The sequence below is a fragment of the Pteronotus mesoamericanus genome, unplaced genomic scaffold (genome assembly GCF_021234165.1).
Source record: "Pteronotus mesoamericanus isolate MK-2021 breed Mesoamerican mustached bat unplaced genomic scaffold, CSHL_Meso_final contig_116, whole genome shotgun sequence".
Classification (NCBI taxonomy): domain Eukaryota; kingdom Metazoa; phylum Chordata; class Mammalia; order Chiroptera; family Mormoopidae; genus Pteronotus; species Pteronotus mesoamericanus.
This window is the reverse complement of record NW_026555027.1, coordinates 30,257,887-30,279,411: the sequence shown is the minus strand read 5'-3', so window position 1 is coordinate 30,279,411 and position 21,525 is coordinate 30,257,887.

Sequence of the window (21,525 nt, the reverse complement as noted above, 5' to 3'; positions counted from 1 at the left end):
TGGGATATGCATGTACGTTCTTTGACTAATACCTTCATCTTTCATCCAGTCCCCTCTCCCCTCCCCTCTGACAGCTGTCAGCCTGTTCCTTGTATTCATGCCTCTGTTAATATTTTGTTCATCAGTTTATTTTGTTCATTAGATTTCACATATACATGAGATCATATGGTATGACTTTCTCATTTCTTTTTTTTTTAATTGAGAAAACAGGGTTCAAGACATACCAGACTATGGTGGCATACAGATATTTGTTCAAATGCCATCTCTATCACTATTCTTTGTGATTTGGCAAATTACTCTGAACACCAAAACCGTAAGTTTATCATTCATATTAGCTAAAGTAACAGGTTTATTAGGATTATTAACCAATAAATATAGGAAAATAACTTCTCACAGCACCTGGTCCATCATAATTACTCAAACAAGCATTCAATCCTGTCTTTCCTTCTGCTTCATCGATTCTCAAATTTACACTTATTAAATATCACTTTGGACTTAGGTATTTTTACACTGGTGCACAATCCTGTGAGAAGATTTTTCTGTTTACTTACTATTATGGGCTGAATTATGTCCCCAGACTCCCCAAATACATATATTAAAACCTTAAACCCAAATACCTCAGAATGTATGATCTAATTTGGAGACAGAATATGTATAGAAGTAATTAAATTAAAATGAGGTCATTAGGGTATGCCTAAACCAGTAGACTGGTGTCTTTACCAGAAGAAATTTGCACACAGACAGGAAGTACAATGTGAAGACACAGGGAGAAGATAAGCATCTACAAGCCGAAGTAAGAGGCTTGGAACAGATCCTTCCCTCACTGTCCCCAAGAGAAACCAACGCTGCTGGCACCTTGATCTCAGATTTCTACCCTTCAGAACTATGAGAAAATAAATTTTATTGCTTGTTGAAAATAAATTTTGCTGCTATAACAAAGTGCCACACAGTCTATGGCACTTTGTTACAGCAACCCTGGCAAACTAATACATTTGCAAATGGATGCATTTAAAGAAAATGCTGGGGTGTTAGGTTTTGCAAAACCTAGTCCAGAGATTGCTGCAGGCTTTGCCCTCATCTGTCTCCTCCTCTTCCCGTACAGAGCCACAGCCTGATAGATCATGTACTTGAGGCCCACGCAATAGGAGGGAAATGCTAGAGAACTGCCATTCCCTGGGGCAAAAGATGTGCAGGCAACACAAATGAAGCTGGTCTTGTGCTCACAGAGAAGCCCCATGGAAGCAGTCTATTATCCAGGATATTATGAAATGCAACATTTTATTCAAGACAAATTTTTTTGGCCTTTCTTCTGGTCACAGTGATGATTAGTCAAAGGGATGAGCCTATCATCCAAGCTGACAGGATGGGTCACATCGGTGCTGGATATGAAGAGCCTTTACTTCTCCAGTTGTGAAGTTGTAAGGATCTGGCATTATGTCAGACTCTCTCGTGGAACTTAGCACCAGGATGAGCCAGTCACAAGTAGCAGAGAAGAAATGATCAGAGCTGAAAAGACAGAGAGACTTGATGGAATATAAATATCTTTGTTTTCAGTCTGCCACAAAGTAAGCTGTAAAGCTACCCTGCTTGGGTTGGTTATTTAACCAAGATATCCTTCATTTCAACTAATCAAGTCTTGACTGACACAGAATGTATATATATTTTTTTTGAAAAAAGGAGAAATACTAATAATATGGAGATTCTATTTTTCCCTGTTTATGAGTGGTTTTAACATTTACTTATTACTGTTGTGTTTATGATCAAATTCAGATAGGTAACATACATGTGTTGTAAAAAAATTAAAACAAGAACTCTCTAAATTAAAAAGTTATATTCTTTTCCTTTTCTCTCATATCTGAGGAAAAACATGATTATCTATTTGTATGTAACCTTAAAAAATTTTAATATATATGTCCATATGTTTATATATTTTTATATACATATAAAATTATGTAATGTTATATTTATGTATTTTTCATACCAATTTCTTTCCCCCGAAATGGGAATTTGGGGTCACACTTTGCCAAGTAGGATATTTTTGGCTACAAGTAATAAAATATTTCACTTAAAGTATCTTTGACATTGAGGAAAAATTATTAGTTTCCATAACGAAAGCCTGGGCGTGAAACTGCCAGCGGTCTGGAGGCTAAGTCAGTGGCACAGTGAGGCCCATAGCTCACCACTTCCTCCAGCGGGTTTCAGTGTCCCCTGTTAGGGTTACAGGATGACTCAAGCAGCTCCAAGGGTCACAGACAGACATCATATTACCCATGAAGGAAGAGAAATGCATTTCTTCTCATATGTCTCTTTGTACTAGTAAGCACAGACTTTTCGAGAGGTAGACTTGCCTTCTTAATCATTACTAAGAAGAATGTTTATGACTGAATTTTATCAATCATGTCCCACTTCCTCCTTTCCTAGACCTAGGAGGGGAACATCTTAGCTGACAGTCCAGAAGGTGAAACCCTAAGATAATTCTGTCAGCAAGGATAACTGAAGAGTGTAGAAGTTAGTATTTAATAGTTGGAGGGAGGGTAACCAAAAATGTCTATACAAAGGATATATATGTATATATGACTATATATCGATATACATGAATATATAGATATAAATATATATGACTATATATAGGTATATATGACTATATAGATTTATAAATATATATGACTATATATAGATATATATGAATATCTATGATAAACAGCCAAGGTTTATATGATAAAACAAACCTTGGTGGAGATGTAATAGAGCAGACTTCCTCCAAGGGAGCATGCGAGTATATCAGTGATCATCCCAGAGGGGAAACCCCAAAAAGCCCTTGTCAAATCTTCTGGACTTTATTAGATTCCCAGGACATTTACAAAACCTTGCGAAAGGAAGGGCAGGGAGGCCCACTGAAACTTTTTAAACTCAACAATATATAATGTTTAAATAAAGTTATTTCATTGTTTCAAATAGAAATATAAAATTTATTTATTTTATACATTTTTTAAATTGAAGTTAAATTCCCCTAAAATAAAATTAACATTTTATAGCGAACAATTCAGTGGCAATTAGTATATTCACAATGTTGTGCCACTATCACCTATATCTAGTTTCACAATATTTTATGTGATTTAATGATGGCCTATTTTCTCAAATAAAATCTCATTTAATTAGTTTTATAATTAGAAAAAATGTCATCTATTTAATTAAGAAGGTAAATGCCATCCCTTTTCTTCCTCAGAAAGAATTTTGTATTTATAAATAAAGTAAGCTCAATTAAAAAACCTTACCTCTATAGCTATTATGTCAAGAAATTATTCTGGTATATACTAGTCATTAGACAATAAATTATACTCCAGTACTTTTCCAATTTTTTCAAATTTTACAGATATGTGTTATTCTTCTATTGAATGCATTTCATATAATTCTAGTTGGCTGTTGTTAGGATTTAGATGCTAAACACCAAGGGGATTGCTCACATCTAAAAGTTGATAGACACGAGAACTTTTACTTTTATTTCAGTTAGCTAAACACAATTTGGTAGTTGGGTGGAGGACCAGGGAGGAAAAATATGCTGCATATTCATATTTTTAAAAGGCAACCAGATTTAATTCATCTGGTTATTTATTAGGTCGACTATGATTTTAGAATTTGATCATTATCATTTAATCTCATAGTGGGATGTTTTTAAATCTGCTGTGCCAGGTGCAGAGTGTTCTCTTTGAACTTGATGTATGTCAAAAGACCTTTGTAGTTAAATATAGACTTGGGATTTCATGGCTAAAGTATGTCTGATATGAAAAAATAAAAGTTTTCAGAGACAAATCATTTTCCTTTTAGAGTTTGGAAAAAAACCCAATTTATTACTAGCATGAACTTTTTAAAAATTCCTGTTTGTTTTATTACAGTTGTCTCAATTTTTCCCCCTTCACCGTCCTCTTGACCAGCCCAACCCCACTCCCACAGTCCCTCCCCACACCGTTGTCCATGTCCATTCTTTGACTACTCCCTTCCCCTTCTTCCCATCATTTCCTCTTTCCCCCTTTCCTCTGGCAGCTGTCAGTTCCCTGTTTCCATGTCTCTGGTTCTGTTTTGCTCATTAGTTTATTTTGTTCATTATATTCCTCTTATAAGTGAGAACACATGGTATTTGTCTTTCACTGGCTGGCTTATTTCACTTAACATAATAGTCTGCAGTTTCATCTATGCTGTTGCAAAGGGTAGGAATTCCTTCTTCATTCTTTGTGCTGCATTGTATTCCACTGTTTAGATGTACCACCATTTTTTTTAAATTTTATTTTAATTTATTTGTTCAAATACATGTGTCTCTGCCTATCCCCCACCATGTACCACCATTTTTAATCCATTACTCTACTGATGGGCACTTAGGCTGTTTCCAATACTTAGCTATTATAAGTATCGGTACGATGAGCATAGAGGTGCATACATTGTTCTGAATTGGTGTTTTAGGTTTCTTATATTCCTAGCAGTGAAATTCCTGGGTCAAAAGGCAGTTCTATTTTTAATTTTTTGAGGATATTCCATACTGTTTTCCCCAGTGGTTGTACCTGTCTGCATTCCCACCAAGAGTGTGCTAGCGTCCCTTTTTCTCCACAGCCTCATTAGTACTTGTTGTTTGTTGATTTATTAATGATAAACATTCTGACAGGAGTGAATTGATATCTCATTATAGTTTTATTTATTTTTTTAGTATTTTTTCATGACCCTAAGTAAAGTATTCAAACTCAGAAGCTATAAAGTAAATATTGACAATATGACTATATTAAACATTTAACTATAGAGTAATATACATATAAAAAAAGTTAAAGGACAAGGAATAGAATAGACAAGTATTTGCAACACATCTAAAACATAGTTTATAGGGTTTTTTTGTTTTTGTTTTTTAGGGAAAAATTTCTATAAACCTTTAAGCAATAAATGGATAAAGAATACCAAAAATTCATTTAAAGCTTTTTTAAAAAATAATAGAAATAGGCAAGAAATATACTAAAACAGGTTTAGTTTCAACAAATAATAAAGAAACAATTAAAATAAAATTATTGTCACAATCAGATTAATGAGTATTAAAAATATTGGTAATATCAAGTATTAGCAACTTTGAAAAGAACCAGGTATTCATAGAAACTTTTTCTTCATCTTAAAGCAGTCCCTTTAGCATATTTTGGTTCGGTGGAGGTGTATTCTTTTAGCCTTCTTTTGTCTGGGAAACTCCTTATTTCACCTTCCATTTTAATTGAGAGCCTTGCTGGATAGAACAGTGTTGGTTGCAGGCCTTTGCTTTTCATTACTTGGAATGTTTCTTGCCATTCCATTCTGGCTTGCAGTGTTTGTGTTGAGAAGTCAGCGGATAGCCATACCAGGGCTCCCTTATCTGTTACTACCTCTTTCTCCCTTGCTTGCTTTAGGATTTTCTGTTTGTATTTGATATTTGCCATTTTAATGATGATGTGTCTTGGAGTGGGCCTCATCGGGTTCCTCTTGAATGGGACCCTCCGTGCTTCCTGGACTTGTGTGACTTTTTCTGTCCCCCAATTAGGGAAGTTTTCCATCATGACTTTTTCAAATAGGCTTTCTATCCCTTCCTCATCCTCTCCTCCTTCCGGTATCCCTATTATACAGATATTATTACTTTTCAGATTGTCCTGCATTTCCCTAAATGCCTCTTCATTCTTTTTGAGTCGTTTTTCATTTTCTTGCTCTTTCTGGGAGCTTTTTTCTACCTTGTTCTCCAGCTCGCTGATTCAGTCCTCAGCTTCATCTAGCCCACTTTTGATTCCTTCTACTGTGTTTTTCAATTCAGAAATTGTATTCTTCATTTCCTCTTGTCTCTTATTGATAGTTTCTATGTCCTTTTTCATGCTGATATAGTTTGCAATAGTAGTTTCCTTGTAGTGTTTGGTAATTCTATATGAGCTCACTGAGCTCATTGAGCTTCCTTAGAACTGTTGTTTGGAACTCAATATCTGAGAGTTTACTTGCCTCTATTTCATTTAGTTCTCTTTGTGGGGATTCTTCCTTTCCCTTCGAGTGGGGCATATTTCTTTATCTTCCTATTATTTGTGAGACTCTTCTCTTTTGCTTCTGTTTCTTAAGTTGATCTGTCTTGATTTCCTGACTTTGTGATGTGAATTTCTCTGGTTGGAGGCTGCTGGATCTGCCTCTGAGGACGTCAGATGTTGACTCTGTCTGACCTTAGGCAGTCTGTTTGAGACTTCCAGGAATCTACTGTTTGTGACTGTCTCCTTCAGCTGTTAATCTCTCATTACAGTTTTAATTTGCATCTTTCTGGTGGCTAGTGATGTTGAGCATTTTTTCATATGTCTATGGGCCATTTGTATGTCCCCCTTGGAGAAGTGTCTATTAAGGTCCCTTGCCAATTTTTCAATTGGATTGTTTGTCTTCCTGGTGTTGAGTCTTATGAGTTCTTTATATATTTTGGAGTATAAGCCCTTGTCCAATGTATCATTGGCAAATATGTTCTCCCATACAGTCGGATATCTTTTCATTTTGATGATGGTTTCTTCAGCTGTGCAGAAGCTCTTTAATTTGATGTAGTCCCATTTGTTTATTTTTCTTTTTATTTCCCTTGCCCTCAAAGATATATCAACAAGAATATTGCTACATGGGATATCTGAAGTTTTTCTGCTTATGCTTTCTGTTAGGAGTTTTATGGTATCATGACTTATGTTTAAATCTTTTATTCATTTTGAGCTCATGCTGATGTATGGTATAAGTTGGTGGTCTAGTTTCTTTCTTTCTTTCTCTTTTTTTTCTTTTTTTTTTTTTGCATGAAGCAGCCAAGTTCTCCCAACTCCATTTATTGAACAAGCTATTTTTACTTCATTGTGTGCTTGTGTCCCCTTTGTCAAGTATTAATTGACCATAGAGTCATGGGTTTATTTCGGGGCTCTCTATTCTGTTCCACTGATCTATGTGTCTGTTCTTTTGTGGGTACCATACTGTTTTGATCACAGTGGTCTTGAAGTATAGTTTGATATCTGGTATTGTGATCTTTCTAACTTTGTTCTTATTTTTTGAGATTGCTGAGGTTATTTGGGGTCGTTTATGGTTCAGTACAAATTTTTGAAGTATTTGTTCTAGATCTGTGAAGTATGTCATTGGAATTTTAATAGGAATTTCTATCTCTCTCTCTCTGTTGTTTTTCCCTCCATTTTATAACACATTAATTGCATACATTACAACCACATTACAGAACTTGAGAAATTAATTGTCTCAGTATTTTTGAAACTTGCTGTCTAATGTGATGGAAAATTTATTACAGAAAGATGAAAGTGAAATTGTTGAAAGTAGGTATTATGACTGTCTTTAATAAGGCAATTTCAACTTTGGGGATGCTTTCTTATAATACTTTGTCACTAACAGATGTTAATCTTTCAATAGCATTGTGGATTATTATGAAATCTAGTAAATGACTAAAATTATTTGAAAGTTGAGGAAAACCTCATATGTGGAAGTAATTTAAATTCTAATTGGGAAAGATTTAAAATAAGTTGAAAAAAATCAGTGAGACTACATTTCCATGTACTGTTATAAAAAAACATTGAACCCCATTATGGCCACATCTTCGAGTCAACTTGATAAACATGTCCTAGGATGGGATTCACTCTAAGGTAACTGATGTTAAATACATCTGGATCCTATTTCTTGCTTTGATATTTACAAGGTTTGTAAACTTGAACAAACTATTCTGATTCTGTAAGTCTCCGTTCTGTCTCCTGATGAAGAAGTTTTATACTACTATCTCCTTTCTTCCAAACAGTAGTAAGTAAAATATTTGCAGCTAACAGATAATAAATCACTTAGAGCAATGCCAGGCTAAGATTAGGTACTTATAAAATTCAAGGTATTTATTATCTTTATATATACAGCATTCTTGTAGTAAGAAACATTTAAATGCTATATATATATATATATATATATATATATATATATATATATAATGCTATCTTTTTTAAAAAAGTTTTTTATTGTTCAGATGCATTCGTCTCCATTTTCCCTCCACCAGTTTTCCCTGCTCCACCCACCCCACCTCTCACCCTCAATCCTTCCCCACTTTGGCTTTGTCCATGGGTCCTTCACACATGTTCCTTGATTTGACCCTTCCCCTTCTTTTCCCCATTACCTCCGTCCCTCCTTCCCTCTCGTTACTTTTGGTTTTTTTTCTTCCTTCAGTGTTGTTGGTTATATTTTCCTTGCTTGTTTGTTTTGTCAGTAGGTTCCACTTAAAAGTGGGGACATATGTATCATGCTGTCTTTTAAAGTAAAAGATATTTTGGAAGAATAATCTGGACCTATCACTCTCAGTGCATTTTTCACTTTGCTGACTGAAGTGTTAGATAACAGTCTACTATGGCATTGATTCCTAACATCTCCAGGGTACCTGTGTGTGCATGAAAAATCCCCAAATGACTCTAACACCCCTACTCCCTTTCTCCGTCTTCTCCACTAGCTCCAGTTAACCACTACCTACAAGCAGGTAAATAAGGGCATTTTTATTTCACCTTAATTTGAACTGATGTAGAATTTACTTCAAAATTCAAATTTTAAAATGTGAAGAAAGTATCATTTCAAATTTGATTAGTCTCTGAAATGGTAATTTTACCAACTCTTAGTGATTCATTAACAATGAATGATGTCAATCTAAATCGACATCTTTTATTTAGGTTGATATAAGATAAGATACATTAACATTGACTGATAATCCTAATTTCTTATGGTAATAATTCATTTGTTTTTCTATTACCCTTTTTGAAGAGCATGCATTATATGTTTCCTAATTACTTGTAAAAGGAATTTACACATGTTTGTTGTGATGATTTTTCTCACTGTTTCTGAGAGTTGATTTTCCTTTGGTTTTCTTTCTTTGTTGTTACATGCATGTTTATTTGTTTGTGGTTCTCTAATTTGTAATATATATATGAACGAGTAGTCAGTGATATCAAAGACAAAGAAAGAAAGGGTTTCAATAATTCCTCTCATGTTTACATTCATTTCCTTTTTCTTTTTAGTGTTTTGTTTTTTTTAATATATAGCAACCATAGTAGAGAATTGAATTTATAAGAAAGATTTAGGTTGAGATTTTTATAAAGGAATTCTGGCTGTTTTTGTCTATTTCTTTCTTCCTTCGTTCATCTCTGCTGCAAACTTATTGAAGCCAGTGCGACAGGTGGATGTAGGCCCGACTAGGGGAGCTAACAGTCAAAGTAACGTTCAAGGTACATTTCTTTTGCTCCACTTGACCCACAGTAAGACAATTGTACAGGGGGTCATTTCCTGAAAATTTGTCAGGATACTCAAAGTCAGTACCGTCTATGATTGCCAAGCTTTGGCCAATTTGACCTACAAGTTATAGAGAAGAAGAAACAGATTGTTATTCAAACTACCCCTGGGTTTTTTAAGACAACTGAAGAACACTGAGAATTAAGACTCCTGCAATGTATAAAAATCTAACAATCTTTTCAGTTCATATCTTCAAAATTAATAGCATTTTGACTACTTGTATATGAAAAAAATAGATAAAATACAGCTTTTAGTACAGGGAAATAAGGGGAACAACTTTTATAGGATGATACTGAAAATAAAACAGTCTCAATGGTATGTTATTGCTCACTTTCATAGTTTATTAAAGGATTTTTGTCTTATTTAAGCATCAACCAAAACTTATAGGATAACTACATGATAGAAGCATTTTAAATAACACTATATGCTTTTAATCTACTTTTTCTTCTTTCTTATTATTTATGTGTTGCTAAGAAATCTTTCAAGACACATATTGAAAATTTTTCTAGGTAGAACAGAATAGTGCAATTAAACTTAAAGCTTTATTAGGATTATTTTTGTAAAGTAGTATCTGTTTCTATGCTCTATACACCTTTGTTCAAATTATGCAATAAAGTTGACACAATTTCATGTTAAAAAGTCCATTGCAGAGAAGAATGTGACACAGTATTTCAGTGTCTATTTCTGACATTTAGGCAAGGTGGAATTGTAATAACATGGAAGATTAGATCTGAAAAACACCTCCTACGCATTCTTGTCTAACAATTTATAGATCAGGAAACCATTATAGAACAGTGAAATGACTTGCTCTGTCAAGAAAAAAAAAAGCTCAAGATTAGATCAAGATAATATTTATTGCAGAGATATTAAATGCCAGGAACTGTATTTATACTGTATTTTGAATCTTAGAGCAATTTTGTGAAGTTGGTATTTTTTCCTTGCTTTATAGTCAAGACAAGGTTTTTTTTATATATCAGTTAGTTAGCATGTGGTTTGAACCTATTTTTTAGTATGTATAATAAAAATCAATAAATATTATTTTTAGTAAATGAATGAATAAATGAATGGATTTACCAGAATGATTTCAATGTACTTGCATATCACTATCCCTCAAAACACCATTGGAGCTCCAATATATATTTATTTGTTCTAGTTTATCCCATTCACAAAAGCTTAATTGGCTTGCATAACCTTAGCTTATAATTTTCTACTAAGATTAATACAATTATAATGGCAAATGTCTTTGCTGATAAAGAAATGACCTACAATTATTCATTATTAAATATATATGTGCAATTCCAGACCCATCAAATAAATGATGCCTTGGTCTAATTAACTTTGATTTATGATCTATTTAGAAAATGACTATAAGTGGGTAGATATTTAAGTTGTTATGGTCATTCATATTCTGAAATGAAAAGAAGTATATATTTAATTGCCCACAAATGTGGCTTCTCCTCTGTCCTAAAATGAAAATATTGAAACACACCAAAACACTTTGATTATTTGTAACTTAAAGCACTGGTAGACAAACACAATCAAATATATATTTGATTACATACCTTTAAAGTTTGATTAATGACTAAAATAAGTTTTCACAGATAATTTCTATAATATGAATTGTAGATATATTAACAAATCAAAGTATTTTAACAGGTTTAATTATGGTGAGGGTATTTCCAGTTTTAATAGTAATTAAATCTCTGTACCTACAGGACTATTTAATTCTGCTTGCAGATGTTTATGTAGCAATCAAAATCTGTAACATTTGCTTTTCATTCAATTTCCAGTAGGCATGGAAACCCTCTAGGTCTCTCTGATAGTTGATATTCCTAATAAGAGAAATGGTAACAAAAACCAAAGAGAGAGAATAACACACCCACAAGAAGAGTAAATAGCTGTCAAATGACAAACCCTTTATGCCATTGAAATGTAGATCAGGTTTGTTTGTCCCTTTTTTAAAAAGTATTATACTGGACACATTTACAAAAAGATGACAACTTCCGTCTTTGAATTTTGCTTATTAAATTTTATAGGATGTAATTTAAAGAGAGTAGCTTGTATGGAGCTGATTTTGTAGCAGTGAATGCAATAAGTTTCCAGTGTATATAACACAAGAAGGTGAATATTTAATTTGAAGACAAAATGTTTTGGATTTTAATGCCATCATTACTATTTACTAGCTGTATTTTTCTCTCTTACAATATCAATTTCTCAATCTATAAAATACGGATCCTATTGATCTTTGTAATACAGAATTATTGTAAGAAACTTAGAGTAAATTAACACTTAGCATGTACTAATATGCTTAGTATGTACTTTCACATAAGTCCTCAGTCTTTCATTTAGTCTTTATACAAGAATGTTCAATAAGAATTATAATTCATATGATTTGCAGGAAAAATAATAACTTTCTCATGTTTATATTGTAATGTGATAAGGAGGAAAATTCCTCAAATTCAGGGCTACTTATTTTAAAAGTCAGTGCTCCTTTCACTATATCAAAATGTTAGCATTTCATGAAAAAATATCTAGTGTATAGTTAGCTCTCATCAATAGTTGAATATAAGTGGGTGCAAGAGCTTTTTTTACTCCTAATGAAAAATTTATCCTCTTTTTTAAATCTTTTGTTTTTTAAGCTTCTATTGAAAAGTAAAACCAGAGCATACATTGTGTATATGTGTGTGTAAATATTGTTTTAGTTTATGATCTAAACTGGATTCAACTGAAAACAATGAACATTTTTCTCTGAGCACAAAATGACTTCCATTTGATTCTTAAGTAACCCACCAGTAGGGGGCATCAGAGCACCATAACTGCGGGTGCCTGCCTCGTGTAACAATCCAGTTCTCATCTGACATTCTTAAGATACTTAAAATATCATTATGGCTGGCCCTGGTATTTGCAATTGTTACACTAGAACTAGTTACTGAAATTAGTGCATTAATAAAGTGCTGTAACTCTTACAATGTTAATGAATCAAGCATTTTGATTAGCAAGGCATGTGCAGGGGAAAAAGTTAAGATTGGTTATTCAAATGAAAGTAATTAAAATGAACACAGAGCTGAAAATGAAAATGTGACACACATAAATGACCCTATTATTGCAAGATAAGAGAATGCTGTTCAGGCAATTTTACTGTAACCGGGCAGGCCACTAGTTAATTGTCTGTCCCTTCCTTCTCACACTTCTCACTAGAAAAACTTTTTCTCTCTGGTATTATAATAGGAAAAGTTTAAAGGGGAGAGCCTGAAAAAGTTTGAGAATGACTCTTAAGAGTAAGTCACCATTCAAAGATATCTAACAGTATACCACTTGTTTTTATTCATATAATGTCAAATAGAGAATTATCTGTCTTGTAATTTTCCATCAAATACTGCTGGCCAGGTCATGTTATCAGAGGGACTGAGCAGAGAGGCAGTACTTACTCAGCCTGCTCCCTGTCTCCCACAAAGACACTTGGGAGTCTTCAGAACATTTCTGCAAGCTGTAGAGCTTTCTGAATATAACTTGTACCTTAAGTTTTCCCCAAAACCTGCTAGGAAAGACTTGTTTTTCTAAAGAATGGAAGGGCAAGAGATGTGACATTTCCCTTGTGAGTGGAGCAGGGAGGAACAAGGTGAAGAGCCAGATTTGTGGGTTAAAAAGGGAATGGTGAATTGTAAATTATGCCATATACTAGATTTTGTTTTTCAAAGACTCCACTCCTCCCTGTAAAATCACTTCTTCACGGGTCATACTCCAGATTATTGTCTGTGGTATTATAAAGAGAATTTGCCAGTCAAGCTAGTTTAGCTCTACTTCTTTCTCTCCTATTTTCTAGGAGCATCATAAAACTGAGTTGCAGACATACTGGTTTTGTACAGTGGAGTAGCTGTTGCATAGTACATATATGTTGAGTATTGCAGGACTCAGTTCGAGGGCATGAGTCTGTGGTTTTGAGACGCAAGGATAGAGAGAGAGGGACTGCAGTTTTCCCCGTGGAATAAGGCATTTATGTGGATGTCTCCGAAATCTTCCATAATAGGTTCAAACCAGGTTTTGGCTATGACTTGATATTCACATAACTTAAAATGGATCACCACTTTAAGGGGAATTAGAGCCCAAAGATAACACTGTTTGGGCCTGTCTGGATACCAGGTTGGCTTCAGACTGAGTAAACAGTGGAGCAATTGCTTGTCCTTTCTCTGCTGTTTCCATTATCAGCCTTTGCTTTCCTTACTTCTGCTTCTCTTCCTCATTCTGCCCTAAAAACTATTTTTCTCTCTCTCTTGCCCTTCTTTTTCTTCTCACATATTTGATCCACCTCAACTGAAATCTATGTTTCTAGACATATCAGTACTAGAATGTCTGAGGACTCAGTTAAAGAACAACTACAACAGGGTTACCAGGCAAACTTTTCCTGCTTGGTAAAGGACACTAAGTATTGTGTTCAGAAAGTCTAAATTTTTGTCTCAGTACTCACTTTTTATAAATTTGTAAACTATTTCTCAGTTTTAAGTGATTAAAATGAAGTTCACGCGGCAACCCTGCCTTCAACAGTAGTGATTTGAGTTTGTTTTGACAGTCATACTAATGGATTTTCTCTAATCTATTCTCTCTTGTCCATTTCCTCTTTTGACCAGTAGAACTCATTTGGTCAGTAGCCATGGAATTGAGTGATGCTAACTGTCCCATATGGCAATTGAACTTGCTTGACTTCTTTTAATCCCACACTCTGACCAGCTGAGCTAACAATCCAAGAAAATCAAATTAGACACTATATGGTTAATTGTAGTTAATTAACTGGTTAATTGTATTTACTTTTTTTGGGCTCTTCATTATAGCCACTTTCACCAATTACTAGCTTCTAAAGGGTGAGGATAGAGTTTATGTGGCTCTTCCTCATTTCATTACTTATGTTAAAATTGAAGAATGAGATGTATTATTTAAATTCAGGCAGCAAAATCATTAGCATATATCAGCTAAATTAAGGAACCTCATGCTCTTTGTCAGAGGCTGAAGTGGCACATTTCAAACATCCTGAGAGGAAAACTACTGCCTTTTTAGACAAAAGGGGTGATGAGAAAACAGTTATTTGATCCATTTTCTGTGCATCTTTTTTATTAGTCTTTCAATCTCATTTCTGCTTTCAGTTTCTACCTTACTTCATGCTTCATGCTGGAATATTTATTTGTGCTTTCATGTGAACTCGGGATTGCAGATGAAACCTGACTTCCAATCATGCTTAATGACCTGGTACCCGAGCATTATATATTGAAGCTCAAATTTATTGCTGCTGGAAATCTGACTTTCTGAGTAGCAGTAACAAGAGTATATCTGTGATTCTTGATACTTAATCCAATGTTCTACTCATTAGGCAGCAGGACCTAATTCTTTCTTTGCCTAAATTATCTGGCATGGATAATAATAGTTTTACTAAATTTAATTCATTTTAATTAATTAACATTTTGACATGTATGCATTTATAAACTTCCATGGTATTTACTAGATTAATTTTTTATGATGAACCATTATGTCAATAAATATTGTGGCTTAGATGTTTAAATAGACTCACTTGGAAAGCGCCATTGGCATTACTTTGCAATGTATTATTAGATGGTTATTGAGGTTGAGAGGAGTTGATAATTATAGGCTCTCTGAGTGTCTATACAACTTTTACATTCTATATTCTGTGGGTTAAGCCAATTTAGTAGATTAAAATAAACACAATATTATAATGGATCATTATGAATCATCCTATCATTGAAGTTATAGAAGGGAAAGTTTTCCCTCATTTTTTTGAGATACATAGAGATCGTCCACATCAACTTCATTTTACACATGGAAAAAGAAAAAGAAAAACCCGAGACATAAAGAGAGAAGGATCTGCCAAAGGAACTTAGTGTCAAGTGTCAAGGTCAAAGGTGAAACCCATGTCTCCAAATGTTATACTGAATTTTGTCTTCCCCAAATGCATATGTTGAAACCCAAAACCTCAGTGTAACAGTTTGTGTTTTTGATAAGGTAATTAAGGTTAAATGAGGTTGTACGGGTGGAGCCTTAATCCAATCTGGTGTTCTTGTAAGAGGAAGAGACACCAGACATCTCTCTTTCTCTCTGCATCTGTATAGAGAAAAGGTATTGTGAGGACACAGTGAGAAAGTGGTCATCCATAAGGCAGGAAGAGAGTCTTCACCAGAAAGCAACTCTGCTGGCACCTTGACCTAGGACTTCCAGCCTTCTGAACAGTGAGAAAATAAATTTCTGTTGTTTAATCCATTCAGTTGTAGGTTTTTGTTATAGCAGATAGAGCTGACCCATACACAAAGTCTCTGCTCAAAATCTTTTGTCTTCTGCTACCCCATGCTACTATTACTGTGGCTAACAGAAAGCACACATCACTTTTACAATGCACTTTATATGATAGTTGTCACTAGAATGGACCACCGCTTTGCATAGTAAAATTAACTTCAAAATCAAATGGTGATAGTGACAAAAATGTTTGTCAGGTATTGGATCCCTCTTTTGTTTTAGAACCTGGCAAAAGCATTGGCACAGAGCTGGTGCTAAATTGCCTTGGATCTCCCTTTTTTCCTCTTTTTTCTTCATTTCAAAGGCACTCTCAAAAATAATTATTACTTTATAACTTTAACTGAAGAATCCCTCCATATTACATGCCTGGAAATGTAGAATTGTATCACGTTCTCCTGTCCATTTTCCATGCAAAAGTCTTGTCAAGTTCCTGGACAAGACCTAATAAGACCTGGAGTTTAAGAATAATGGACAATTTAAAAGTGAGGAAAAATAGTTTAATAGTTTAGCAAAATTCTTTAAACATAATACAAATAAAAATTATTTTGCCTCCAGAAAACTAGTAAAATACATTCGATATTTTTCTGTTCTTTGTAGATTGTGAATATCACTGAAGGCAGGAGAGCGATATGGGCTTCGATGGTGAAATTTTAGCAATATTTGCTGAATTACCTCATTTGGTGAATGAAATCCCTGTGGTTTTTGATACTTCTGTAAAATGAACACTTTAGGATCTTATTTAGGAATAAGGTGTCAAAAACTACAGTAAGACCAGAAATACTGATCTTAACATCCTATTTTCTCCACTGTTTCTGACATTTGGTTTTGGTTCAAAACAATGGATAGGGCTTGGCTACAAAATTCCTAACCTGGGTTAGAATGTGATTCCATTTAAACTACATTAGGAAAGTCATATAATCTGATTAATTTTATCTTATGCTGTTCAAGTATTTGAGTCCCAGAGACTGCATGGCCTTTTCAGGTTCCTTTTAGTTGTGAAGAAATAAAATGCTTCTGAGGCAGGACAGGAAGAAGTTAGGTAAATTCTTTGACAAGTGGAAAAAAGGGAAACTGAGATAAAATATTTAAACAAGACCAAACAATTTGAGCAATTTATAGCCATCTAATGAATGACAAGGTTTTATATTCCCTAAGCAAGTGAATCCAGAAATGTTGGTGTTCATGTGGCCTGTCACCTACCAGACCCAATAAACAGAGACAGGGATTGAATCTTTATGGGTGCTTTATTCCGATGGTCAGATACCTGAGAAGGCAGTAGTTTTGTACCCTGACAGTCTTAAATTGTATTTTAAATTGACCCGTTTTGTAAGGAGAAGAAAAGTGTACGTAAGGGGTTTGGAATTCAGGTAAAAAGTTAATCAGATAAAAGCTGCAACATTCTTTCATTTGTGTCCTGGGCAGTTGTCCTTATCTGGGCCCTGGACGGTGGGCATCTCACCCTGGAGCACAATGGCTCGGATGCCATCTTGATGGCTTGAGTCTTCCTGAGGCACAAAAGTGGATCTTCTTATGGTCTCCTGGAGTCAAGGTGGGTCACACCCTCAATTCCTGAAACAATAGTTTTTTACATTCAGTACCTGAAACTAAAATTTCTAATATTTGAGTCCCCCATCACAAGGACACTTAGGAATAAATGGTTTACACATCCTAGACTGTCCCAGAGGCAGACTAGCCTTGGTCCTGGTCTCTCTTTGATGACATTCTTAAAAAATAAAACTAAGCAGAAAATAACCGTGACTCCTTTATATATGTATTTTGTTAAATCAACATATGAAAGGACACACCTGGAAATCAAATAAACATTCTATTAAGACCCTCCCCTGAGACCTTCTTAGGATTCCCACTGGCTAAATAAAGATAGAAAGCCTCTCTGGAGCATGATTATGCCTTATATCTCTGCTCTCTTTCTCCTAAACTCTAAGGGTCTCTACAGACTTAACCAGGGGAGCACTGGGCCACAGCAGCTCATCCCTGGCTTACCCCCTGAAGGTGTCTCCAAGGCCCACCTTGGCTTACTTCTTTTACTGTGACTTCTACTTCTCAGTGAGCCAAAGCAGCCCTTCCTAGGCTCACTTTTTTCCTATAACGTTTCTAAAAAACCAAAGGATCTCATCCTAAGCTCTCCTGTTCCTTTTTCTACCTTAAGCCTTTCCTTTGTTTCACTGTCCCAAGCTTCAGTAAGCACTCTCAAAAATCACCTGGATTGGTGGTGTGAAATTGTTACCGAACAAATGGACCCGTGATGGGGAGGGGCAGTGCCCAGATGCTATTACCAAAACAACACCCTCTTCCCCGGATCTCTCAATTGTAGGTCCCTTGCTCACCGCCCTTGGAATTATGGCTCTGAATGGCAGAGTTTGGTGGAAAAGAAAGGAACTATTTATTCAAAAGTTATACAGGTTTGATTAATGGCTAAATGTCACCCTTAAACCTCAAAATCCCTTCTAAACAGTCACCAGGACACACACAGTCCTGCCTTCTTCCCTTTGTCCAGTTAGGCCAGTCAGGCCAGTCAGGGGTAACGTCCTTCAGAAGAAAAAGAACAAAAGTCCGGAGCTCGGCTAGGCAGGCCTCTCGCGGGTCTCAGCACCGTCCACCATGTGGCCACGATCTCCAGCTCTTAATCCATATCCATGTGGCACCTTCGCACGGCCCACTAGCAAGAGTCCTTTCTCCCTTCTTTCTTCCTGTGTGGTCTTCACACTGTTCCCCAGAGTCTGCGTCCCTTTGTCTCTCCTGCAGGCCCCTGTCTGTCCTCCTCCTCTCCAGTTACATTCTGCATTGTCTTTTAAACCTTCCTGATTAGCTTTGGTGATATGCAAAATAACCCTCTTTGCATATGAGGAATGCAGCTATCCTGTTATTGACATGCAAAATGACTCTCAATGGCCTTGCTCAAGGCTCCCATCCCCTATGGTGGCCCACCCTGGGATGGGAAGAATGTATTTTTTCTTGGACACCCTGTTTCCTGGGCCCTGTTACAAATACCCTTTGTTGGGGGGCGCCCTGGTTGTGCCCCATTACAAAATCTTTCCTGCAGGAAGACAAGAACCCACACCCTACAAACCAGCCTGAGGCAGACCTGCTCTGGGCCTGGTTCCTGTCCCATAATACTTCTATGTGAACTTTTTCTTTGATTGCACTTGAAATTTCAGCCGGGGCTATCTTAGGGCCCACTATATTCTATAGAGACATTGTCATGGTGAAGGATGTTAGAACTACTGAAACAAAAATACTCTAGGAAATCTAATGGCAAAGCTATATGTGATATTTATTAGTAAGTTATTGATGTGTAATTAATTACTTTTTTGTTTCATAAGAACTCTCAACAGAACTAATTATTATAAGGGGAAAAACAAGTTAGATAGCCTTTTATCAGCACAATTAAGGAATTCTCATTTCTACCCCTTTTCTAGCATCTGTATATGATATTGGATCCTGCACAAGGAATGTATCTACAGAATGTAGGGTATGTGCTTTCCTTTTTATTTGGTCTGCGTCTTCATAGTATATAGATAGCCCACTTCTGTCAGTTGAGTAAATGGTTAAAGAATATAAAGAAACAATCCTTGCCGTGCTTTACAAGCTCTGCCTAAGGGATCCTCCTTCTTTCACATTTTATCTTGTGCAGTAACTCTAATCCTACTGGTCTTTTAGTTCCTGAAAGACACCAAACCTATTTCTAAACTTGGCCTATGTACTTTTTCTCTGTCTGAAATGTTTTTCTATCAGAACTTGACAGGGCTGCCTCTTTTTATTTTAAGACTTAGCTCAAATGGTAGCTCTTCAGTCTTTCCTTGTTATTCTGTATCTAAAGAATTCTCGTTCCTCTCAGTTTATCTTCATTTCTCCATTTCATTCAAAGCATTTATCTCTACTTGTAATTATCATGCTTACATATTGAGTAAAACTTTGTCATTTTTTTTTGTATTCTAAATGACTAGAGTAGAGCATTATATTTATTACACAATCAGTAAGCATTACATTAATTAAACAGCTATATGGCTATATGCAGGAAAGATTACAGATGACATGTTATATGTTTCATTTTAGGCATGTATATTTAGAGTATGTGACTTCATCTTCATTATTCTAACTGAGCTTTACAGCAGAGGATTAGCTTTGCTTCTCTATAGACATCTTTTGGTATTTTTTTCATACTATGTGTGTTTCAGTTGCTTACCTTAACTTACAATCATAATTGTTGTTTAAAATAAGATTGGACATGATCTCTGATTCTAAAGTTCTTTTTAGTTTGTTCTAAGGGTTGATGCTGTTCCTAAAAAAAAAAAAAAAGGAAAAAAAGAATACTATGTAAGTGCATGAATAGAAATATTTTTATATTTTAGATGAATATATACTCTTCATTTCTGTAGCTAAAAAATATAGCTGTCCAGTGGATGGTGCTCTCAGCTGGAGTTAGTCCTTTCAAGTTTTATGTATATTTTTATTCATTTAGTTTATTCACTAACCAGATATTTATTGAATACCTAACATGTACAAGATACCTAGTTAGGAGCTAAAAATGTTTTGTATAAGAAATACACACAGTTCCTGATCTCAGAGATCACAGATAGTGGAAGAGACAGAAAAATAACAAGTAAGCAAAAATAAATATATAATTATAAAGTGTCTGATTCCATCATCAATTGAACAGGTTTGAATACTATGAAATGAAGCTGGGGATCACTTGAAGCTGCCAGGAAGAGCTGAGAGGTACATTTTAATCCATAGTGAGAAGAATGAGAATAGGCAGAAAAATATTCAGTAATATTGTGGCATGAGACAAATACCATTTCTTACTCCAGTCCCTTATTTTTAGTTCACATAAAATTGAAAACCATTTTGGAAGCCAACCGCTGAAATCATAATGTTCTTGCCACCACTGATGTTTTCTCCTTATGGCTTTTCTTCTGAATCAAATGCGGAGTGAAAGGAATGTTCGTTCTCCAGCCGTCTGTCAGAATAAGTTGCACACTGGAAGCTGGAATCAATTGTAAATCTGACAACATGGTGGAATGTTGTTAACTTTAAAATGCCTTTTAGAGAGCACAAGGGAGTTCTGAATGGTCTAATCACTTTTTCCAGAAGGCACCTGTAATTTTGCTAATTTGCCTCTGAGGAAGTCCGTGAAGAGAGAAAGGAGAACATACGGCTCTCAGTAGCTGAAGTAGGTGAACTGCTGTTTTGCACTTGTTTTCTCTTTATTCATCGTTTTGCAAGAGGAGCTATAAATTGGTTAGTAAAAAGGATGCTTGAAGTGTTTTATTCTATTTTTTCCTCGGAATCTGTGAAGTCTTGGGTCATATATCCCTATGTACAAAGATTATTTGGAGACTTAGTGATGCTTCAGAATGAAGCATCAATATTTAATATGCTAAAAGAATTTTAAAGGCTGAAAAGCCTTTATGCTAAAGCCCTTGATGTTTCAGTAGGATTCTGTGATACTCAGTACTGGTGAAAATGCTCAGAGTGCTCCTAAAGTACATATTAAAGTTCCAGTTGTGGTGACCAAGTAAAAGAAAACACAGTAAAACAAATCAGCATGGTAATGTGTGCACACATACACACACCACACACGTGTGCATGGATAAAATAACTTTTATTAAAACAAAGCATTTTGGACAAATAGCACTCAATATTTTATCATTTGACTGAATAAATTTAAATTAACTTCTGGGACTATATATTGTAAGAAAGTAATTCAAAAAAAATGTTAGATTCAGCAAGATATCCATTGTAGCTTTATCTGTAACAACAAAATCTTGGAAGCTGTCCAAATGTCCAATATTAAAAGAACGAATTTTGTTGAATTTACTCAATGTAATATTTTGTCTGCCATAAATAAAATTGTACAGAATATAATACAAAGTTGGAAAATATTTAAGCTAAAATATTAATGGT